The sequence below is a fragment of the Poecilia reticulata genome, linkage group LG3 (assembly GCF_000633615.1).
Source record: "Poecilia reticulata strain Guanapo linkage group LG3, Guppy_female_1.0+MT, whole genome shotgun sequence".
NCBI classification, from domain to species: Eukaryota; Metazoa; Chordata; class Actinopteri; order Cyprinodontiformes; family Poeciliidae; genus Poecilia; species Poecilia reticulata.
The window spans coordinates 13,531,015-13,538,590 of record NC_024333.1 but is presented as its reverse complement, the minus strand read 5'-3'; the positions used below and the strand labels follow the sequence as shown (position 1 = coordinate 13,538,590).

Sequence of the window (7,576 nt, the reverse complement as noted above, 5' to 3'; positions counted from 1 at the left end):
TAGACGGTTGGTCCATCCTCTATGTTCAGATTATGGATTGAACAGAACTCTGGGAGATATTCAGAGGTGAAAGATGAAATAATACAAATATGAACAACAGTCCTGATCTTTATGGGAGTGTGCATGTTTCTTTAGGAGACATGCTTGGGTGATGATGGTGCTGAACCATCCATCCATCATCTTATCCTAGTGGGGTCAAGAGTAGGGTTGCCACTCGTAACTTAAAATATGGAATCGTCTCGTATTTGGCTGTTAAATGTTGCGTCCCGTATTGAACCAATGAGGGACGCGATTTGCTCCGTATTTCTATAAATATCTGATAGACTCGCCGATCACACTCCTATCAACACTAAGTGTAACAATAATGACCAAAATAAAACACAGGAAATATTAAGGTCAGCTAAATTCTCGTTCAGGGAGCTAAAGGACCCCAGAACGCTACGGACTGACGTTGTTGTCACGGTTGCCTAGAGACGGACACTACGCAGCCACGGTGAGCTGCTATCAACCCGTATCTTTTTAAAACGTCCTCGACTCGATTCTCCACCGTCCTTAAAAGTAAAACCTCTCGTAAAGATACAGACGTGAGAAGGAAGAGGCAAATCCCAGGCTGAATGATGTTAGTGGGGATGAATACAAGCAATTAAACAAATAAAAAATGTTCATCGTGGCTCAGTGTGATGCCAGACAGAACGGATCAGGAGAGGAACACAGCAGACCCTGATATGGTAACATTTTGCTCTGATTAAGTTTTTTTATTGTGATTGTAGTAGAATATATTGGTTTTATTATTTGCTTATTTAATAATATCAGCCAAAATAATACAAATGATCATTTAAAGAACAAATCATACATTACATCAACAGTAAATGGATAAATACTTCCTACTTTAAAAGGTTTGTTAGGGCTTTCTGTATGTTTTGTTTTGAAATGTTGATATATTTTATGAATTCATTGTTCAGTGGTCATTAATGCTCCAGACACAGACCTGCAGCCCAGAGGCGGATCTAGATGGGGGCCAACGGGGAACCAAAGAAGCTATACTATAAATGTCTCATGTTAAAACTCAGTGGTGGATTTTTTAACCTTCACAATTTTACTTTAACAATGAATTAAAAATTATAGTGCTGCACTTTTAGCTGCTGTATTGAGATATGATCAGACTTTCCTTCTGCCAGGGATCTGCAACCTGGATCTCTGGAGACACAAGTGGCTCTTTGGCTCACCTATTATATCAAATGATGATTTGTTTTTGTTTTTTTGTTTTATTCTTTTTCAAGTGTTGCCATGGAAACACATTGTCTATCCTGGCCCTTGTGGTAAATTTGGTCTAGAACCAGCCTCCAAACCCAACTCCTTATTTATAGAAATATTTTGGTAATACTCTGTAAAATACCAGAATGTTCACATAACTTTTATACTTTTGGCTCTCTGAGGACACATTTTGATTATTAAATCAGGTGTTATGATCAGTTACTCAGTACTTCAGTGGTTTACCAAATACTTTTTATACTTGCTTAATTAAACGTATTTAAAGTATACCACTCTGATTAGAGTACAGTTTTGGGGTATTCTAACCAACCTCTATGCATGAATGATTGCTCTATGTATTACTTTTTAAGAACAAAAAACACTGCCATAAAATAATGTCTATTACTGCTGTGGACGTCCAACTACATGAGAGAAGCTCAACGCGCCGCGAAAGGCGTCCCTTATTTTTATTTCTGAAAGGTGGCAACCCTAATCACGAGGTGCTCATCTCCAGCTGTCAATGGGCGAAAGGCAGGGTTTCCCTGCTAGTTCATTGCAGGGCAACACAGAGACAGACAGGATAACAATCCTTCACACACACACTGACACCTAAGCAGAATTTAGAGGGACCAGTCAACCTGCTCATGTTTTTTGGCTGGCGCAGTTCCCAGAGAGAACTCAGGCATGCACAGGGAGAACATGCCGAGAGACCCTGGGCAGGGATTCAAACCCAGGATCTTCTTGCTGCAATCAATCAATCAATCAATCAGCAAAGTTTATTTGTATAGCACATTACAAATAAAGTTTTTACAGCAACAGCAGATCTTTAATGTATTGTGGTGCTAAACCGTTCAGTGATTTATAAACTAACAATAGTATTTTAAAGTCTATTCTCTGAGCTACAGGGAGCCAGTCTTTCCACTGGCTGTTGCAAGACAACAGTGCTTCCAACTGTATAGCTATCTTTTTCAACCTGCATAGCTGAGAAGCTAACATTCACAAATGACATTGAAATAAAATCCAGTCCAACATCTGGTTTGAGATGATTCTTCTGGAACCTGTTGGAGGAAAAACATCCCAAAAAACATCTTAACAGTGCTCTTTGGTTCCTCCTCTCAGTCTGATATTGACATCATCAAACCAAAGTTCAGATCTACCAAAACTGATTGATACCTGCTGGCCTCAGGTTTGCATCCAGCTTCTGACAGAGAAACCAGCGACCTCGTCCCAGTGCCACAATCTCACCAAGGAAGAAACTGGATTAGGTTTTCTATCACTTTAATGTGTCTGCCTTAATTGATGTATATTCACATATAAAATAAGTGTTAGGATTTGTTTTTTTCTATGTTGATTTGAGTTTTTCTGTTTGCTTATTTAGATCTGTGTTGTCCTGTCTCCTCGTTGATTAGTGTCACCTCTTCCTTGTTTCCCCATGATTGTCTCCCTTAAGCCCACCTGTTGTCTTTGTCTCTTGTCAGATCATAGTTGTGTCAACCCTGTATTTTGGTTAGCCGTTTGCTTTGCTGTCACAGTAGAACTGGAAAGTCCTGTCAGCTCTCTGTGTCAATCTTCCCCCCGAACTGTTGCTACCGGTGAAGAGCCTGGTTTCCGCTCTGCCGTGCTGCATGTTTACCTGGACTGTGCGAGCTACCATTAAAATCATCATCATCATCACTCCTAGTTGTTTGCCTGCTGCATTTGGGTCTATCTCCAAACCACATCATGACAATAAGTCAATAGAGTTTCATTTACAATTTTTATATCTTCGTGTCATTTGGTACATCTCAGAGAAAAAATAGATCTTGGTCCCAAAAAGTTTGGGCACCCCTTTTTAAGCGGAATTTTTTTTGGTTTTTCATTCATTTCAATGGGGCTGAAGACTTCATAAAAAGCTGAATATTATAAAAAACTATACAGGTTATTAATACCAAAAGACATAACCAACATCAGCAAAACAAGCTGAATAGTATAAAAGGTGAATGGTGAAAATGGCACAAAGTATGCAAAAGAAGTGCAGCGAAAAGTGTATGGAAACCCCAGAAAGAGGAACTCAGTAGTTGGAATACTTACAACATTCACACTAATGAAGAGAAACAGGAACTCAAGAGTGTGAATGCATTCAACATTCATGCTACCAAGAAAATCTGCATTTTCTGCAAAAATGCAACGTGAATGCTTTATGCTGAATGTTTTTGCTGAAAATGCAGAAATCCAACCCAAACAGTATTAGAAATTGGTTCAAAACAGTGCTAAATTTGAAGGTCACAACAGTTTATAAGCTAAAATAAGCTAAGAAGCTAAAACTAGCTAATTTACTAATGATCGCACCTAGATTTGCACTTGCATGTTGACCTAGTAACACACTCCATGTAGAGTGAAAAAATCCATGAAAAAGCTAGAACTAGGTAAAAACCTGAAACTAGCTAAAATATTAATTATAAAATCTAGGCAAGTACTCACCTGGTGACTACAAAAACATGCAATACGAAAAATCTAATGTAAAAGCTCAAATTAGTCAAAGATATATTAGATTAAAAGGTATCATAGGGTATCAGAGAGGTTGTGCTAGCATGATAGCTGACAATGCTAATTTTAATACACCATTTAATCGAAACATATTAACAACCAGTACATGTAAAATGCTTAAGCAACCTGTTTGGAAAGTTATATGAAACAGTACTTTAACACCTGGGGAAAAGTGATGAGTTTTAAACAGCACAGAAGCTGTTTAGCTGCCCAATCTCAAAATGGCCTCTGATACTGGATGATTCATTGTAATTAGACAGGAACTGAAACTTCAACTGAAAAATGCAAATGACATTTTATATTGTAATTGTCAATTCTGCCACAAGAGGGGAAAATAGCACAAAGTATGCAGAGGAAGAAGCACATCGAAAAGTGTACGGAAACCCCAGAAACAGGAACTCAATAGGGTAAAATTTGCCTTTCCTGCAAAAATACACTGAATGCTGTATGCTGAATGTTTTTAGTGAAAATGCAAAAATCATTAGGATTTGGATCAGAACAGCATTTACAAAGTAAAAGAGCTAAAATAACTTTGCACAGTTTGTCCCTCAAGTTAACAGTGAGTTTAGTAATGCTGTTGGATGCAGGTGTTAAATAAATGATGACTAGCTAATGCCAATATATCACGTTAAGCTTGTTAACAAAAATAGGCTATTAATTCTGATGTTATCTGTTTTCAAAAGTGGGTAGTACTGGTTGCAATTACTTGAGGAACTTTTAGGTAAAAAAAAAAAAAAGTTTCTCTGCATTGTACTTTTTTCATTTATTTGAGTAATATTATTCCTCAATTACTTGAGGAGACATTTGAATAAATAGAGATATGAAACATTGGAAACATTAGATTCTTAGAATTCTGCAACGCATGAGCTAATGTTTATGCAAATTTGAACATAAGTACTCAACATTTTATATGTCACTGTTTACATCATCATTGTTGATTTAGTATTAAAATTTAACTTCCTAAAAAGATGAGAGTGTAGGCTTTCTGGAAAATCCTGTTCTAATGTAAAATATGACAGATTGCTGGATAAAAGAAATTTAGCTAAAAATAACAATTTAGCAAAAATAAACTAGTCTGGCTGCCGTCGGTCTAACAGTGATTGAGGATTTTCATTCTCTCTGCCGCCATGTTAAGTCGCTGGGCCCCTGGTGAGGAGGAGGGGTGACTCTGTGCCCTTTATCAAATTATGGGCAAGAATATATATTTTTCTACGTACACCTGTTTGTGAATAAAAACTTAGGCCTGATGTTGAAGTTAAAAAAAAGTTTCTATTTATTTTAATTGTCCTCGTAATAGTGGAAAAACCCTCCTCTCTCCTAAACGCAGAAATGSTTCGGCTGCAGAGGAAACTTCTAACTTTAATTTTATCAGGCCGCCCCAGTGCTGGACTAAATGCCTGGTTCCCTACAAGCAGCTGGAGTCGGTCCCACCGCGGTGGTCAGAACTTGATATCCTGATATAAAGAAACGGTACCGCGTCTGTCACCACGACCCACCTCAGAGCCCAGTACCACCTGCTCACTGATCGGTCTCTGCTTCACTTTAACAAAATTACCAGGCAGTTCTCACTGCTGCTGACGGGATCTGGGCTGGAGGTGAGCAACTGTGAATAGAAGTTACTGCAAAACCTCAATTGCTAAAGAAAGATCCAGCTCATAGCATATGGAGCTCACAAAATATCCCATAAACATCAGCGAAAATACCTTACCGACCATTTGGACCGCAGCAACAACCAAACATGCCACGATTAAATAAATCAAGATGTTCCAAAAGCAGGACAGATTGGCTTGGGGACTATCAGGGGATTCCAGGTAGATTTCAGCACAGAGATGCGGCTCACTGTTCATGCAGGGCCGGCCCAAGATAATAAGGGGCCTTAGACAGCATCATGATTTAGCCCCCGCCAACCACCTCCTACTAAGAACATCAGCATCACTAACAGTAGATGACTTCATCTACTAAATGTAGATGAAGTCTGTGACAATTGGCTGAGTTTAAAATCAATCACTGATTATTGGTTATTATTTGCTGTAATGTATTTGTGAACAAACCCAGCTCAAACACAGAGATTACACCATATTGTAGCTATGGTAACACAATAATCAAACTATCCCGATGATTCTTTGCACTTTTACAAAGTAAACTTCCTAATTAAATCTTAAATGTATGATTTATTTATTTATTTATTTCTCTGCTGAATGCATTAAATAAAATGTAATAACTTTGTCATTCTCTATAAATGAACGCTACAGGTTTCGATGTATGGCCTGTGTTACAATTCAACCATTTATAGAGAGRGGCCCCTGAATGTCTGGGGGCCCCAACAGCAGCTACTGAGTTTTCTTTGCCTTATAAACTGTCCTGTAATTCTAGATCTCAGAGGTGCCAGCATCAGAAATGTATGTAGAGTTAATTCCTTTGAGCTTTTTTGATCTTTAAAGCAGTCTGCAGGCAAGTTGTCATAGAGGCTAAGCAGTAGTAAGGCTTATATATAAAATAGCAGCAAATTTGCTTATTTCATAACATAGTTCATAACCAACAACCTTTTCTCCGATGGTCTGTTACTACAGTAACTACAGTCTCAGATCAACACAGCGCTCCAGTACTGTCGTCAGCAGAAACAGAAACATTATACTAAATTTGCTTTGCATTGCTCCCTCATGATGACAATAATGTAGCATGATCCGAATAAATTTTAGATTATTGATTTATATGGATTGTTGCTATGTTGTTATGGTGTTTTAAGGTCTTGTTCAATGTCTCTTATTAACTTTGAGCCTCTGCCCTCCAAAGGTCTCTGCACGGCCCTGAGCCTCACCTTGGATTGCCAAACTCTCGCTCTGGCTGCCATTCGATGGGAACATGTTCCTCCTGTCTGTCTCACCAATAAAATGGTTAAATAATATTTTATATATTAAGTGATTTTCCACAATTTAACTTACGTATATAATATACAGTGTTTTGTGTGCTGAGGAGTGATCATAGACAGCAGAGAACAGATTCGAACCTGTGTGATTCGAAGCACTACAGTGTGGGTGGAGCCAATCCCAGTTGAGGTTGTGTGAGAACTATGTCAAAGTTCGCAAACATTTTATGTGCTTTTAAAAATCCTTGAAGCCCATACACATTTAATGTCAGAAACAGGATGAAATGAAAATTGTTGCATTTAAAATATATTTACTAAATATTAAGTACATTACTTGGATGAACTTTGTTGAACCAGTGACGCACTTCCAGTTTACTCTGCAAAAACTTTGCTCAAGCAACTCGTATATTAGCTATGGATTTTTTTTTAATAATTATTATTTTTACCCGTTTGCTGCATAATCAGCAGAAAGTAAGTCAAAAATGTGAATATAATTGTTCAGACCACCTCGGAAACCAAAGCACAGTTGACCAGGTTATACACATTACGTCAGGGTCAGGCTGCATGTCCTTTATTGGCAGAATTCAATTATTGTGGAGAGAGAGAGAGAGAGAGAGAGAGAGAGAGAGAGAGAGAGAGAGAGAGAGAGAGAGAGAGAGAAAACGCTATATTGGCAGGGGTGAAAGTAGTTATAAATTCTTGGGGGTACCATGACAAAAAAAATATATACATATATATATATAACCCTAACCCTAACCCCACACACACATATATGTGTGTGTGGGTGTGTGTGTGGGATTAGGGTTAGGGCACAGCACACAAAGACACACTGCATTGATTTTAGCTTTTAAACTGGTTCTATTGATCCTGTGTCCAGACAGAGGGATAATCAGTAGCTTAGCATCTTGACCTGTTTGTTCTGAAGATCCTGCA

The 7,576-nt window shown here is 38.2% G+C and overlaps 1 protein-coding gene across 1 annotated transcript in view; it reads left to right on the top strand.

Annotated features, from left to right (window-relative positions):
• The first annotated feature begins 537 nt into the window (after nucleotides 1–537).
• Nucleotides 538–7,576, top strand: part of il16 (interleukin 16) — a 29,236-nt gene continuing 22,197 nt past the window's right edge. Inside the window, exon 1 of the mRNA XM_008405073.2 lies at nucleotides 538–728. The gene's annotated coding sequence lies outside the window, so the exon portion shown is untranslated. The remainder of the gene's footprint in view (nucleotides 729–7,576) is intronic.